The sequence below is a fragment of the Marmota monax genome, unplaced genomic scaffold (genome assembly GCF_021218885.2).
Source record: "Marmota monax isolate L192 unplaced genomic scaffold, Marmota_monax_Labrador192_F-V1.1 WCK01_AAM20220418_F8-fsc00199, whole genome shotgun sequence".
Classification (NCBI taxonomy): domain Eukaryota; kingdom Metazoa; phylum Chordata; class Mammalia; order Rodentia; family Sciuridae; genus Marmota; species Marmota monax.
The window spans coordinates 3,177,755-3,194,295 of NW_026694340.1; the positions used below are offsets into that span (position 1 = coordinate 3,177,755).

The 16,541-nt window shown below is 42.7% G+C and overlaps 1 protein-coding gene across 1 annotated transcript in view; it reads right to left on the reverse strand.

Annotated features, from left to right (window-relative positions):
* The window catches only part of Col23a1 (collagen type XXIII alpha 1 chain), a 359,610-nt gene that overhangs the window by 312,022 nt on the left and 31,047 nt on the right, over positions 1–16,541 (reverse strand). The window lies entirely within an intron of this gene.

Consider the following 16,541-nt stretch of genomic DNA (forward strand, 5'->3'; position numbering starts at 1 on the left):
AGGCAAAACCAGTTTACTATGTGAGATATCAGAACGGTGGTTACCCATGGGGGTACTTGGTACTTGGTACTCTGGGGGGCTGGTCCTGTGCTGTTTCTTGACCTGGACACAAGTGTGTCCTGTTGGTGGAGATTCATCAAGATGCAAGTGTTCTTTTGGGGGGAGAGAGGTACCAAGGATTGAATTCAGGTATTCTCAACCACTGAGCCACATCCCCAGCTCTATTTTGTATTTTATTTAGAGACAGGGTCTCACTGAGTGGCTTAGCACCTTGCTAAATTGCCCAGGCTGGTTTTGAATTTACTATCCTCCTGCCTCCACCTCCCAAGCCACTGGGATTACAGGCCTGCGCCACCACATGATAAGTGTTCTTGTCTGAAGTAAGTTACATTTTGGTAAAAAGCTTTAAAAACTAATAAGGCAGACTAGGCACAGTGGCACATGCCTGTGGTCTTGGATACTCAAGAAGCTGGGACAAGAGGATAGCTTGAGCTGAAGAGTTTGAGACCAAGAAGAATGACTTTATGACACTTGTCAGTAAATGGATGGATCTGGAGACTATCATGCTAAGTGAAATAAGCTAATCCCAAGAATCCAAAGGCCGAATGTGCTCTCCCACAACAAGGGCTGAAGGGCTGGGGTCAGAAGTTCAGTGGATTAGACAAAGGGGAATGAAGGAAAGAGATGGGGACAGGAATAAAGTAGAATGAATCTAACACAACTTTTCTATATACATATAGGAATACACCACAGTGAATCTCTACAGCATATACATCCACAAGACTGGGATCCTAATTAGAATAAGACATACTATGTTTGTATAAATATGTCAAAATATGGTCTACTGTCATGTATAAAAAAAACAAATTTTTAAAAAAGTATTGAGGGTTCATGAGGGCAGAAGAGGTTGGGACAGAGAGAGCCCAATTAAAATTAAGAGATAAAGGAAAAATTGGAAAGTTCTATATGTTTCTGCCACAACTCATGCTGTTTGAACAACTTAGCAAGGGCCACTATGTCTGTCCGTGATGCCTGCTGCAATCAGCCCAAGGACAGAAGGCAGGCTAAGGCAATCCCTGGCCAAGGATGAGGGCACTGCTCACCCATGGTGGGCACGCTGGCACCCCCTCTGTAAGACCTGGGGGACACGTGGAACCTGGCAAGGACCCTGGAGGAAAAGAGGAGAGGCTCAGGGCTTGGGGGACAGAGAAGACACAAAGGAAAATGCTCATGTGCAGAGGTGGCCTCCCACTTTGGTAAGGCATCTATCTGGGAGCACTCAGGTTTAAACAACTCCCAAATTCTGTTCAATTTAGGCCATTTGGGGACTGGAACAGAATGCACAGACAATATGAGTTGCAAAGGGTAGAGAAAGCACTTCAGAAAAGATGTTGCTGAACTATTCCCTGCAGGGAACACATGTCCATGACAAAGAGTGACAAGTGTCCCTACCAGACCCTACTGGATCTGATTCACAGGCAAGGGACCTAACACAGCAAATGCAAGTGACTTTCAATCATCAGCCTCTTGGGCAAACTCAGAACTCGGCAGAGCTGTGCTGTGGCCTGGGTGACATCGAAGACCAGCAAGGAGAAAATATAAAAGGTCATATGGTGAAATCATGAGAAGGAACTGAGAGAGGCAGGATGACATCTGAACACAGAGAGGGGGTCGGCAGCGTGACAGGATTCCCTGCAGGAGTTGAGAAGCTACTGGATGCAAGCGAGCTGGGTTTCTTGAGAGCAAAGGAGCTCAAGATGGACAATGTTGGCCACCACAGATTTATTTATAGATTTTATTACTCCTTCCTTGCAACAGTCCTCTATCAGACTTGTCACTGTCACTTCACAAATCACGCAAACACAGTTATAAAATGAGCTGAAGTCCATGTGCTCCTTTTTAATGGTGGAACACCCTGTTTCCAACTTCCCGCCTTCAAGAGTGTGGATCACTGGAGGTGGTGATAGGCAAGTGATGACAAACCACCTATAAAACAGAGTCACAGGGGCTAGAGTTGAGGGGACCCCAAAGTGTGAGGGATTGCAGAGGACGGGACAATTAAGTCTGCCTGATAAATGGGGAAGATTTCTTGAAGAGGCAAGAATTAAGCTGGCCCGTTTTTTATTTTTTTATTTTTTTGTGAGGTGAGGGGGTCTTGCTAGCCTGCAACTCCTGGGCTCAAGTGATGCTCTTGCCTCAGTCTCCCAAGTAGCCACCAGCCTAGGACGGTCTCCAACTTATGATGGTTTGATGTTTTTTCAACTCAATGATGGTACCATTGAATATTATTCAGCAGAAACCATATATCGAGTTTTGAATTTCTTTTCCTGCCCTAGTGATATGGAAAGTCCAATCTGCCCTTGGTGCTGGGCAGTGGCAGGGAGCCTCAGTTCCCAGTGAGTCCGGTGACTGCAAGGGAAAACAACCAACACTTTGCAGTACACTGTGTTGCTTAGCTACGATGCTCTGTAGGTTAGGGGCATCTAACACATTTTCAGCTCACAATATTTTCAGTTTATGATGTGTTCATAGGGATGTAAACCATTGTAAGTTGAGGATTATCTATCTGTCTGTCTGTCTGCCTATCTATCCACCCACCCACCTGACCACTCATCAACCTTGCTACACTTCCTATTGGTTTGTTTCTCTAAAGAGCCCTGTTCTTTTGTAAGGAACAAAGAGGCCCACCAGGCTCCAGGCTAAGGAAGGAAGCAAACCCCAGCTTTTGCCATCTCCATGACCCCTGCCACCTTATGCATGTGGAATCAGCACGAGGTGAAGAACTGTGGGCCAGCCCTGAGCCATCGTCTCCACTTTTGTGTGCCATTTAATCCAAGGGCTGACTGCATATCTCCTCTTGGATATTCCATATCATCTCAAAATGAGCAAACTCAAGCCTCCCTCTCCCATCCTTCCCCCATGATAGCAAACGGTGCCATCCAGTTACCAAGTCAAAATTCTCATTGGTGCCAAAAACTCTAAATCACCCTGTCTTCTCTGTCCCTCATCCCTCCTTACTCAGTTTACCTCTGTGGTCATGCTAATGTGGTCTCTAAAACACATGTTGAATCCATCTGTGCCTCCCTATTCCTCCAGCATCAGGCCCTCAGTCCAAGCCCCCATTACACCAACCTGAGCAACTGCAATCACCTCCCACCCCAACCAGTTTCCTACTTACTCTTCTGCCCGACTCTGCTCTCAGGCATTCCTCCAAGGCCATTTTCCATCCTGCATCCATCTGAGCTTTTTCACACATAAACTGGGCAATGATGTTTCTCTGTTTGCAACCCAGAAATATTTCCACTGTTCCTTATATAAGACACACACTTCTCTGTGTCCGTGAGGGCCATGGCCCACCTCTCCTTCATCATCCAGCTTTTCCCATGTCCTCCCTGCTTGCTTCAGTTCCCTTAGAGGACAGCCTGGCCTCCTGGCTGCCTAAGAACCTATTGTTCTTGGGGTCTTGGAACTTCTTGGATGGCTGGCTTCTCATGATGCAGATCTTGATCTCAAAGGCCATCCTTGCCTTCCCTTTCCAAAGCAGATTCCAACCCCAGCACCTGCATTTGCCCTCTACCAAACCACCCTATTTGTGTCCTCATGGTGCTCAGCATAATTTATAATTATCTCATTTGTTTGCTGGCTTACCTATTTCACTTTGACTCCTCTGTTCTACCCCTGACAACCTGGAATGTCAATTCTATGAAAGCACAAACTGTCTGGTTCACCCCTTTGTCCTCCAAAATCTAACATCATGAATAGCATTGAATAAAAAATAAATAACAAATAGCTGTCTTCTAAACTTGAAATTATCATGCCATTATTAAATTGGTATTCATTAACTAACACTCAGAAAAGTTAAATAACATGTCCAGAGTTGCTCAGCTCTAACTGGCAGATGTGGGATGCAAATGTAGGTCTGTCTTAAGGCCAGAAAAATGTGCTTCCCATCACTCCCCACAAGCTGTCTACAGACTACATATTAACAAATATCTACAGTGCATTTTCGGCTTAAAAGATCTTTAAGAAACACATTTTTAAATTAAATGCAAATATATTTGGAGCACCTTTGATGTGTCAGATATCATGCTTTGTGAAGAGTGGTCCTTAAGTCAGTCAGGGGCTGTCTTCCTAGGAGATCAGCACAATAGCCCTGTGAGGTCAAAAAAACAGGCAAGCTATCTGGAAACACACTCAGAGCCCTACATTTTATTTCTTTGGTTGGATATTTTTTAGCTGTTCTGCTTTCCATTCCTGATTTTACTGTTAATAAATGCTCAATATAAACAAACAAAAAAAAATGCAAAAGGCGGGAGGACTGTGTCAGTCAGCATCATATCACTGTAAGAACTTCCTGAGATAATCAACGTATAAAGGGGAAAGGTTTATTCTGGCTCGAGGCTGCAGGGGTTTCAGTGCATGGTCACTTGGCCCCACTGTATTTGTACCAGTGGCAGCACGCACATCACACAGGAGTGAGTGGGTGGAGGAGTCCTGATTAACTCATAGCTGGGTATGGAAAAGGGAGAGGAAAAAGACTGGCACCACTTTAAGAACACACCCCCATGATGAACTTCTTCCCACTAGGCCCCACCTCTTAAAGGTTCTATCCCCTCCCAATCATGCCAAGCTAAGGACCAAATCTCTTAACACTTAGATCTCTAGGGAACATTTCAGATTCAAATTATAGCATGTACTAATAATCTAATCACCCAAAGATAATCACTGTTCACAGTGTGATATTATTTTGTCTTATAGTCAGTTTTCTACCTACTTTTGAAATAGTGTGATATTTTTCCACTGTAAATAACTATGGGTATTATTTCCAGTGTTTACGCTACTAAAATGATGCTCTGATAAATATCCTGGTGGGGTCACCTTTGCACAGTGTCAAATTATATTCTGAACCTACGGGTGGAAATGCTAAGGAGATAAAAATTCATACTTTTAAAATTTTATTTATGGGCCACACTGCCCTTCAGAAAGATTGAAGTAATGATATTTTATCAATATGAGAGTTAATAACTGACCTCATTTTATGATGTATTTTCTCTATTATTTGCAAAGTGGGCCAGTTTTCAAGTGCCCAGACCAGTGGCTAGCACAGAATGAATGCTTTGTAAATATGTTCATTGAAGGAAAGTACATCATTCCTATTTTTCCTATGGGGGCTCCCCAAACCCTTTACTCATCCCTTTTCTAGACTATTTCTTATTCTTCTGTAAGAGCATTTTACATTTCATGAATATTAATCATATGCTTCTTATATGTTTGTTATTTGTCTTTTTTTGTTGTTGTTTTGGGAATCAAACCTGGGGACTTAAGCCTGCTAGGCAATCACTAAACATTTGTTAAGGTGACATTTTTCTTTCTCTACAGAAATTTAATCTTTGAAACTTCAAATGTTTAAAAAAAATGTTTATTTGTTTTTGTGGCACCAGGAATTGAACCCAGGGCCTCATCTATGCTAAATGAGTGCTCTGTTACTGAGTTATACCTCCAGCTCAAGAAAACGTTTCTCTCTGTGACATGGTCACTACCTCAGCACTACTAGAAATTTGGGCTGGATAATTCTCTGTGGTGGGGGCTCCTTTGCCTTAGCTTACAAGATACCAGTAGCCTTCCCCAAACTATCACCCCAAAATGTCCCTGGACATTGCCCAATGGTGCCCTAGGAAAAAATCTTCCCTGGTTGAGGAGAACTTCTGCTTACAAAGTCCAATTCTAACTCAGAATTCTAGAAAGTGACCCTACTGGATTTGTGTCCATGTTTTTAGTTTTACACACTGAAATCTTCAATCCACATGGAATATACTTTGGCAGAAGAAGTCAAGTTAAAAACCAGATATCATGATGATACCAAACTTAGCCCCTGGAAAAGGCAATTCCGCTCCCAGTAAGCTCCTGATATGTGCAACACATCATAATCCCATTGTACAAAGTTATACGACACCTCACAGAGAGGAAAGTTGCACCTGTCTCCAAATAGTTGGCACAGAGTTCACCAAGCAGACGTCAAGATGTTTCTGGCCTTATTTTCTCACAGTTAAAGGAATTCTCTGCTACAAGTAAAGCAGATGGTACTCAATAAATGCTGGACAAGTGAGGCAATGTATTCCTAGGAATGTGTTTTCTAAGGGATATTTTACCCATCACATAATCATCATCATCCAGAAACTGTCAGCAAACCACAAGATTCTGGAATCATCTGGAAATTTCTAAGTGGTCTTTCATTTTAGCCTAGGGGAAAAAAATTACCAGACTGAGTGGTTGACTTTGTGAATAAATGCCTTTGACTTGAACTTTTGTGTGCTTTCTAATAATTTTTAAATATAAATATTAATTATCCTTTTAAATTCCTGTTATATTTCTATAGAATTTAATAAACATATTGGGCTCCCTCTGGTGGTCAAAAGTAAATCTCTAATTCCCAATGGTGAGAACACAGCTAAATTTGAAAATCTTTATTTATGGGACACGAGACGTTTGATAATTAATAGATTCAGAGTGGCTAGACTATGCTTGAAGAGAAGACTTCTAATTATTTTTTTCCATTCATCAGTGGTTCTACAAGTTGGTTTGTAAGGCCACTGACCAAAACCCTGCCTACCCTGTTCCCTTCCAAAACACTTCCTTTTAGGGGATTTCCTGTTTCTGGCCAAAGTATCACTCTTCCCCCAGGCTTGCAACTTCAGTCATCTCTGTCCCCTCCCATGCCTATTCATCCTGTTTGTGAGTTTTGTCTACCACATGGCCTGGGCCTGTCACAGCTGTTCCCTGCTATCAGTTCTCGGGGCCGTCATTCAGGTTCTCATGACCTCTTCTCCAGGCTGGCCATTGAGCAGATATTTAACAACCCTCATTCCATGTGCCTGGCACCATTCTAGGCTCAGGGGATGCAACGGTGAACAAGTCAAGACCCCGTATGCAGTGAGCACACCCCTCTGTGAGCCTTTTGGAGCCATAGCTGTAATCCAGTCAGTCTCCATCCTCCCTACTAATTCTAGAGTCCTCCTCTAAAGCTGAACTCTACTCAGCCACCTGCAACTGTGTCCTGTGCATACAGCCCCAATGCCTCTGAGTCCTGCCCTCACCTTCACACTGCTGCCATCTTCCAGCCACACAGAGGCCTGGCTGCTCCTTGGAGCTCCCCTTTGCCCCTGCTCAGGATGGCAGGCCTTATGGAGAGGTATCCCTATCGCGGCTGGCTAACATGTCAACCAGTCTTGAAAACCTTGTCAACTATCACCCTTTCAGAGAAGGACCCTCCTCTCCCCTCTTCCAGATCCTTCTGACCTGGAGCAATTCCCCCTCCTTTTAATTTTATCGGACATTTGATCTTAGGACTTGTCCCATTCTTAGCTATCGTGATTTTCATATCTGTACCAGTGAATTTGGAATTGTCTCTAACAACCTTCATTAGGGACATGTGAGTTGACATCCTGAACAAAGAGGGGCACTAAAGGAAGGTCCAGGCTGTGTGGCTAGAGGATGGCAGGGGAGGTGAAGGTGAGGGCAGGGCTTGGAGGGATGGGGGTTGTAGTCCCTAGGTCACATGGAATGTCTCCCATAGAAAGACTATCACAAAATAAGGTATATTGAGATGAATGAATGAGCAAATGAACAAATATCTATGTATAGTGGAGTGGGGAAACTGAGATCATCCTCCAGAAGATTCTGGAGAAGCAAGCAAACAAAATAATCAGATATAAATTATCTCCTTCAACTTGGTCCATAATTAAATACCTGCCTTGTAGACCATTGATTTGCCCTAAGCTCAAGTCAAGTGGGATTTTTAACCCTTGTTTTTGAAAAGTATCATTTAAAAAAATTCTCCATGTAAACAATTCAAAAAAGGATAGTTTATTGCTTCAAAATACTAAGAGAGCCGTCCCCTTCCCCAAGCTCATTCTTAACAATAACAAATACAGTAAAGAGGCTGAATACCAGTAATCTGTGCTACTTCTGTTCCACTCTGTAACATTTTCCATAAACTATCAACGAAACTTATCAGGTTGTATATCATTTCCACATCGAGCTGTATGTTCTGTGAAGTCGAGTCTACTCAGCCGCTCAAACGACCAAATGTTTTCACAGAGCATGGAATTTCTAACTCTGATGAATCTGTTTATTCGTTTCTGCAAAATCACCCTGTCCTGCAAGCATAGTGCACATCACTTGGAAGCTTCACATGTCTCTGGAATATTATGCAAGGATACAAAAAGGAAATGAGTACTACCACTTTTCTGGAAAGTTCCCAATAATTTCCAGGGAAGATTGACCAGATTAGAAACAAGAATGAAGGGGCAGAGGCCTGGGGGCTGTGCTGCTGTTGTGGTCTGACAAGAGTCTATGAGCTACACAATTTCTTTTCTTCAGTTTCTCTTACTCTGGTGTCACCGCATTTTCTCACCCATCTCCCAGCAGAACATGCCAATAAAGTCGGCCAAGCCTTTGTTCTTTCCCAATAGACTATTCCCAGCCAACCTCTAACTCTGTACCTCCTCCTCTCCTTCCTCTCTGGCAGCCCCTGGCAGATGATAATGGAGCTGAGTTAATGGGAACCACAACACACTGGTTTTCAGGAGGCAGTGCAGAGCTGGCCTAAGCTTCCTACATGGCTTAACTCATTCCATCCATGCAAAAGTCCTATGAGGTAGGTACTATTAGGAAGCCCATTTTACAGATGAAAAACTGAGGCCTGGAGTTGGTAAGTGGCAGAACTTAAGCCAGGCAGGCTGAATCTAGCTTCCGTGTCCTTGACACAACTGCCTTAGGGACAATTTGACAGAGGGCTAAGACAGCTTTAGTATGCTTAGAGGAAAATCTCTGGTCAAAACCAGAATCTGTCTACCATGCCCAGTAAGGACATAATGGCCAGCTGTCCCTGGAGCAGAACTAAAGTGATCATCTACTATTTGTATTTGCCTAGCTGAATCTGTTTCCTACTCTTTTGGGGATAGCACCCCTATTTTCCTTGGGGTTGCTACCATTCCTACACCACATGGTTCTGGTAGTCCCAACCATCTCCCATAGCTGCCTCTCCCAGCTCCAAGAATGGTCACATGACCCAGACCTTGCCAATCAATGCATCACATCCTCCAGGCTATAGAGATTATTCAGAGGTAGGCACCTGCCCCAAGCCAGGCTCATCAGGGCCAATTCTGGGATTTTTTTTTTTAAATTCTGGTAAAATACATATAACACAAAACTTTTAACTATTTCAAAGTACAGACAGTTCATGACTTATAATGGTTCAATTTGTTCTTCGAAGTCACAAGGATGTGAAAGCATGACACATCCAAAGAATCCCTACTTTGAATATTGAGTTGGGATCTTCTCCTGGGAGAGTGATCTGAGGTACAGCCTCTCCCATGACCCTGGGCAGCAGCAGCAAGCATGTCTCCCACTCAGCCAGGTAGCCATCAGCAGCAATGGCTGAGTCTCCATGTGCTGTGTGATAGTGAGGGTGTTCTGTAGATGCAGTTTATTAAATGCACTTCTGACTTACGATATCCTCCACTTACAATGTGACCCTGTTGTACATCAAGGAGCATCTGAACACAATTCCATAGCATTTAGGATATTTACTCTACTATGAAAACATAGCGGATCCATTTCTAGAAATTTTTCATCTTTCCTACTAGAAAGTCATTCACCTTTAAATATGTCCCAGCACTTGTATGCCATAACAAATGACTAGGTGAGCTAAATAACAGAAATGTATTTTCTCAATTCTGGAGGCTTGAAATTGAAGGTCAAGTTTTCCAGGTTGGTTTCTTTGAAGGCCTTTCTCCTTGGCTTGTAGATGGCCATCTTCTCTATATCTCCACATGGCCCTCCCTCTGTGTGTGTGTGTATTTCTCTGTGTCCAAATCTCTTCTTCTTGTGCAGATACCCTACTGGCCTCATTCTACCTTAGTTACTGTCTCCAAATACAGATGCATTCTGAAGTACAGGGGTTTAGGACTTCAAAATATGTATTTTGGGGGGACACAGCTCAACCCAAAATACCCCCAACTCTCCAATTTTGGTAAGAAAGAAGAGTGCTTTATCTTCTGGGGATGCTGAGCAGGTGTGACATACCTGGAGCTACTGGTGGCCACCTTCCCAAGGAAAGATGATCTGGAAGTGATGCAAAGAATTGGGAGATGGAGAAAGGCCCTGAGCCCAGACATACCTGAAGTTGGTTCTACCTCTGATCTTTCCATTTCCCATTGTATGATCTGATAAATTTTCTTTTTTACTTTCTTCATGTAGGACGGTTAGAGCATTAATTAATATTCTGATGCTTATAGTTTAAAGAGTGAGTGAATACAAGGATATTTTATATCAAAGTGGGTTATATCTCCAGGACATGCAACATGGGACCACATAATGGCTGCTTAAGTGGAAGAGTCAGGATTCAAATCCAGGCCTCTTGGGCTCCAAGGTGCTGACCCTAAGCTGCCTCTTGGAAGGAACGCTCCCATGCACAGCATGGTGCAGCCTGCTCCCATGGTATGGACTTCAGGATCAACCTGGTTGGCTTCCTCCTCAAACTGAGGACTACTATTCTAGTCCAGACCTCCTCCCAGATCCCACAGCAGAGCCTGGCTTATGACAGGCTTCAGAGAAAAGCAGGATGAAGTCAGACAACAAGAGGACATGGCAGGTCATCCTTCCCTCCATTGCAGGTTGGATGCAGGATAAGAACCCAAGATAGGCCAGGCTCAGTAGCACATGCCTGTAATTTCTGTCATTCTAGCAGCTCGGGAGGCTGAAGTAGGAGGATTGCAAGTTCAAAGGCAGTCTCAGAAACTTATTGAGGCCCTAAGTAACTCAGTGAGACTCTATCTCTAAATGAAATACAAAAAAGGGCTGGGGATGTGGCTCAGTGGTTAAGTGCCCCTGAATTCATTCCACAGTGCAAAAAAAAAAAGAACCCAGGATGGCAAAGAACCCAACTGTCCTTGGGGGGTGGAATTGGGCAAGTTACATCTCAGGATATCCCAACAGCATGACAGGATCCCATGAACCAAATCAGACAGCACCTGCTGTCTATCATACAGACCATCTCAAGGAGAAATTGCAAACTGAAAGAAAGAAACATGCTAACAATTCATGAGCTAATTGTGCACAAAAAGGTGAGGACTGACTTGCTATATACAAATGGTCCCTGACTTCTGATGGCTTGACTTACCTTTTTCTTTTTTTTCTTTTTTAATTTTTTTAACTGCATGATAATGCAGAACCATTCTGTTTTTCACTTTCAGCACAGTATCTAAAAAATGACTTGAATTATTCCTCAATTTATTATAAAATAGGTTTTGTGTTCAATTATTTTGCCCAACCCTAAGCTTATGTATGTATTCTGAGCATGTTTAAAGTAGGCAAGGTCAACTTATGATATTCAGAAGTTAAAGTAAATTAAATGTACTTCCAACATTATATTTTTAACTTATATTGGTTTATTGTGATGTGACCCCAATGTAAGTCAATGAAAATCTTTATACATAAACTACTGCTGACCGGGCTATCCAATATCATAGCTACCAGCCATATACAGCAATTTAAACTGTTAAAAAGAAATAAAATTTTAAAATCCAGATTTTTCTTGGTCACACACGTCATATCTCAAGGGCTCAATAGTTGTTATCAGCTACAGTGTTGCACAATGCAGGTGCAGAACATCATCACAGGTTGTTCTACTGGGCAGTGCTGCTCTGGGAGGACATATGAGTAACTGATAAATGGTCTCCGAAAGGGGAGTAGGAAAGCTGGGGAGGAGCATGGGAGGAGAATGTGTTTTTTATGTATAATATTTTGTAGTACTTTAATTTTCTGGTCACATATTTTGCTTCATATTTAAAAAGAAAAAAATTTAAATTTTAAACATGTTTTAAACACATAAATGATAAACCCAAGGGACACAGGTGAATCCCAGGTATTTCTAGCCTGGGGATCACCTGCTGAAGGATGGGTGTGGCCCTCTTTCTGGGCAGGAGCATAGGAAAGAACAGTGACAGGATAGCCCACAGGTACCATGTGACTCACACTCCCCAGTGCTGGAAGCTCCTTCTGTCCCCCACATTTCCATCCTCTCAACAATCTTATGAGGCCCTCAGGGTGATTATTGTTCCCATTTGTTTTCATTTCCTAGGGCTGCTGCAGCAACACATTACCACATATTAGATACCAAAAAAATACAGAAATTTTTGTCTCATGATTCTGGAGGCCAGAAGTTCAGGGTGTGGACAGAATTGGTTCTGTCTTCCATACCTGTCTCATTACTGGTGGCTACCGGCAATCCCATGTCCCGTGGCTTGTAGGACATAGTTATATGGCTTCTACTGTGTGGCTGTGTCTCAAATCTCCCCCTCTCTTCTCTCCTGAGGGCATCAGTCATTGGATTCAAGGCCCACCCTAAATCCTGAATGATCTTGAGATTATAGGGCCCTGAATTATAGTTGTCCCCCTTATCCACAATTTCACTTTTAGATTTCAGCTGCCTACTATCAACTAAGGCCCAAAGACATTAAATGAAAAAAAAAAAAAAAAAAAAACTACAGAAGTAAACGATTCATAAGTTTAAAATTGCACACCACTCTGAGTTGGATGATGAAGTCTCCTGCCACCTGCTCCTTCCCAAATGGATATGAATCACCCCTTACCCAGCATATCCAGGCTGTATATGCTACCTGCCCTTTGGTCACTAAGTGGCTGTCCAGGTTATCATATCAACTTCGTGAACTTGAAGTTAAAGTGCTTGTGTTCAAGTAACCCTTATTCTATTAATAACGGCCCTAAAGCACAAGAATAGAAATGTTGGAAATTCAGATCTGCTCAAAAAAAAAAAAAAAAAAAAGCTAAACAGTGCTTCCTTTAAATAAAAGATAAAAGAAAATAAGATATTCTGAGAGACACATCCACATAACTTCTATTGTAGTATATTGTTATACTGTGAATTTTATTATTAGTTATTGTTAATCTCTCACTGTGCCTAATTTATAAATTAAACTTTATCATAGCTATATATGTATAGGAAAAAACATAGTATATTGAGGGCTCAGTACTATCCCTGGTTTTGGGCATCTTGATTCCCATCTTGGGAATCTTGAAGTGGATCCTCTATGGATAAGGTGGGACTACTGTACATCTGCAAAGACCCTATTTCCAAATAAGGTCACATTCACATGTATTGGGGGCTAGGACTTGGATAAATCATTTAGATGGAAATGACTCAACCCACCATTTTACAGACAAAGGGTGCAAGGCTCAAAGGGCCCTTCACTGAACTGAGGTCACAGAGCTGGTTCAGGGCAGAGGCCTGCCAATCCTTCCATCATGGACTTGGGCAAGAGGGACGCACATCTTCCTGCTTGAAGCCCGCCACTCCTTCAGCCTTGTACAGCTGGCTTCACAATGGGCGACATACACAAAGGAACTGGCCTCTTCTCTGGCCTCCTTATCTGCCTGCCGCCTGCTAGGATCTAACAAAAGATTACACTGTCTCCTTGGACCGTGGGAAGGAACTGGGCCAGGGGATCTGTGGGTATCTCAGATCAGACAGGGATCGGAACTACAGAGGGTGGTCTGCATCTCCAGACTCTGAAGACTATGGGGCTTTTTGATCAAAGCCAGAAAGAAAGGGAGAGAGTTCAGAATTCTGGTGTTATAGAGAAAGGCCTCTGTCCTTTTCCTGATCAGGGGAGCCTGTGGCAGCCTCCTGGGGTTTGTGTTGATGAAGAACTCTGGTCCCCAAGCCAGAGGTGGCAGGAGAGACAGAATGTACATGGGAAGATGAGGACCCTGCTGAGATCACTGTGCTGCATCCCCAGGGCCACCCTGACCACACAGGCCAGGACAGCTGAATTGCAGCCAGGATACCCTGGGACAACGACAGCACAAGCTCACCACAGGTAGGGCCTCCCTGGAAGGCAGGGAGAACATGTGCCCCACTCTCCGCTGGCCTAGAGGTTTTGCCCTAGTGCTGATCATTATCCCCAAAGATACAACCCTGGAATGCCTTCATTCCAAATGTTGAAATTCTCAAAGAACAAAATCCTAAAAGTCTAAAAATCCTTAAAGCTCAAAATACCTGAAGATCATAATCCCAAAAGATTGAAATCCCAAATGTTGAAATCCTAGAAGCCACAATTCTGAAAACCACAATTCCCAGGGATGAGCGTAGGGGCTCTATGAGGGGTAAGAAGACAAATTTAGTAGAATTAGTGGTTTTGGGTTGTAGGCAGGTTAGCGGCCAAAGTTTTCATTCATGTCTTACTTCTGCCCCTTCACATACAGTGCCATGCTGTATGCCCTCTGTGGGAGAATATAAACAATTTGACAAACTCAGCCACCTTCTGATATAGTCTCTCTAGTGTTAGAAAACACATTAAATGGTGAACTCCTCTTGGTTAGGAATCTGACTATACAAGAAGAAAGTCTTGGGGCTGTGGTTGTGGCTCAGCACTTGCCTAGCATTTGTGAGATACTGGGTTCGATTCTCAGCACCACATATAAGCAAATAAATAAATAAATGTCCATCAATAACTAATAAAAATATTTTTTTTAAAGAAAGAAGAAAGTCTTCTCCTATTTACCACTAAATCCATAAAGTATTCTCCTATTTACCACTGAATCCATAGAAGAATTAATGCATGTTTCACTTTGGCTAGTGGATGGTGCTTTCAAAACTGTTCAAACATCTCACTAGTTCTTCACCCCCATGAGCTTCCCATTTTATATATTTTGCAGACTACCCAAAACTTCATTTGTGGATTTGAATGTGTTTCCTCATTTAATTGTGATTTGTGACTTCTTAATGTTCTAATGTGTCTTTGTGATGTCTTTTTTCCCCTCCTATTAAAATCTCAGATTCCCCAGTCACTGAGCTGCCACTGGGGGACTCAGTAGCCTCTCCCTTCTAGAAGCTCCAATCTTTGACCCCTTTGCTGATGCATGTAAGGGTGATGAATGGCTTCCTGCTGGCTCTGAGGATTACATCCATATAAGAATTCAATGGAGAAATGGCAGGAAGACCCTTACTACTGCCCAAGGAATTCCTGATGATTATGATAAAAAAAAAAAAAAGAAAAAGAAAAAACTAGTGAAGCCTTTAAAAAAAAAATTTGTAGATGGACAGAATTTTTTTTTTTTTTTTTTGGTATATGGTGCTAAGGTTCGAACCCAGTGCCTCGCACATGCTAGGCAAGTGCTGTGCCACTGAGCTACAGCTACAGCCCACTAGTGAAGCCTTTTAAGAAGAAATTTGCCACATGGAACAGTAATTCAGCTGCCTGGTGACCAGAGCAAGAACATATGCCAGTTCCTGGTGGAGACTGGACTGGTTAAGGATAATTAGTGGGAAATTCATGGGTTTTAAGTGCTTGTGGCTCACTGAAGCTTAAGTGAGGATTTCCTTGCAGTGAATAGAATTTCCCTTCTGTCCCTTGTCACAAGTTTAAAAGCCTCACAGCTTTTCACTTGGACTAATGTTAACTCCTTCATACAATAAGTTGAAAAGAGCCAAATATATATATATATATATTTTTTTTTGTTTGTTTGTTTGTTTGTTTGTTTGTTTGTTTTGTTTTTGTTTGTTTTTGTTTTTGTTTTTCAGAGGTCCTAGGGTAGCTTTGGTTTAATCATAAAATCTCTCACTGGGCCCTCAGAGACTGAATTTTCCCACCATGAGATTCATCTTTGCAGAGGGGCCTCCCAACCTTGAGTTATTAGTTATCAGTTTGGTTTGAGTTTAGTTTCTGGAGCAGCTAAAGTAGAGTAGAAAATGCTGGACAACTTTGCTAGTAGGAGTGACAGTGACAGTGAGGACAACCCTGAGATACATTACAAGGTTCCACTCTTTCCCAGGTATTATATATCCTCCTGTGCAAGGATTATTCTAACCCTGAAAACACCAGGGTTAGAGACTACACACCAAAATTCTCCATCATGATCTGTACAAAGCTCCCCTGAAGACCACCAGAAGGCCTGATGGTAGGAATCTGAATTTGAGCTAGGTGGATTGGGAATCAGCAAATCTGGCTTTATTCCTGGCCCTCCTGATCTACAACAGCAAAACCGAAGACTGACATGATAATTTGAATAACCCAGTCAAAGCTTCCTATTCCCCTCCTCTGCCTCCACCAAAAGAAAAAAAAAACAAAAAACTCTGTTTTCACAAGATTATTTACTCCTCACTTCTGAAACAGAGCTCTGGCAACAGGGTTAATACCAAGAGGATGGTGTCTCCCATTGGTTCGTTTCTGTTTCTCCATCTTTAAAATGGGACTTTTGACCATTTATGCCTTTATTTTTAAGTTATCTCTAACACTTTCTTAGTTTCTCTGCCAATGCCTCTAATCAAACCAAGTTAGCTCATCTTGCTGGAATCGTTGACCAATGAACCTGACAGAGAAGTCATAGGCAGGAAGATCCCAGGACCATCCACAGGGTACAACATCCCCAAACCCCAGATGACCCTCTTGGCCATGGATGTCTTGAGCAGTTACGACCAGGGAGATGAGATCAGGGTCAGGCTTACAGAAGCCGGGAAC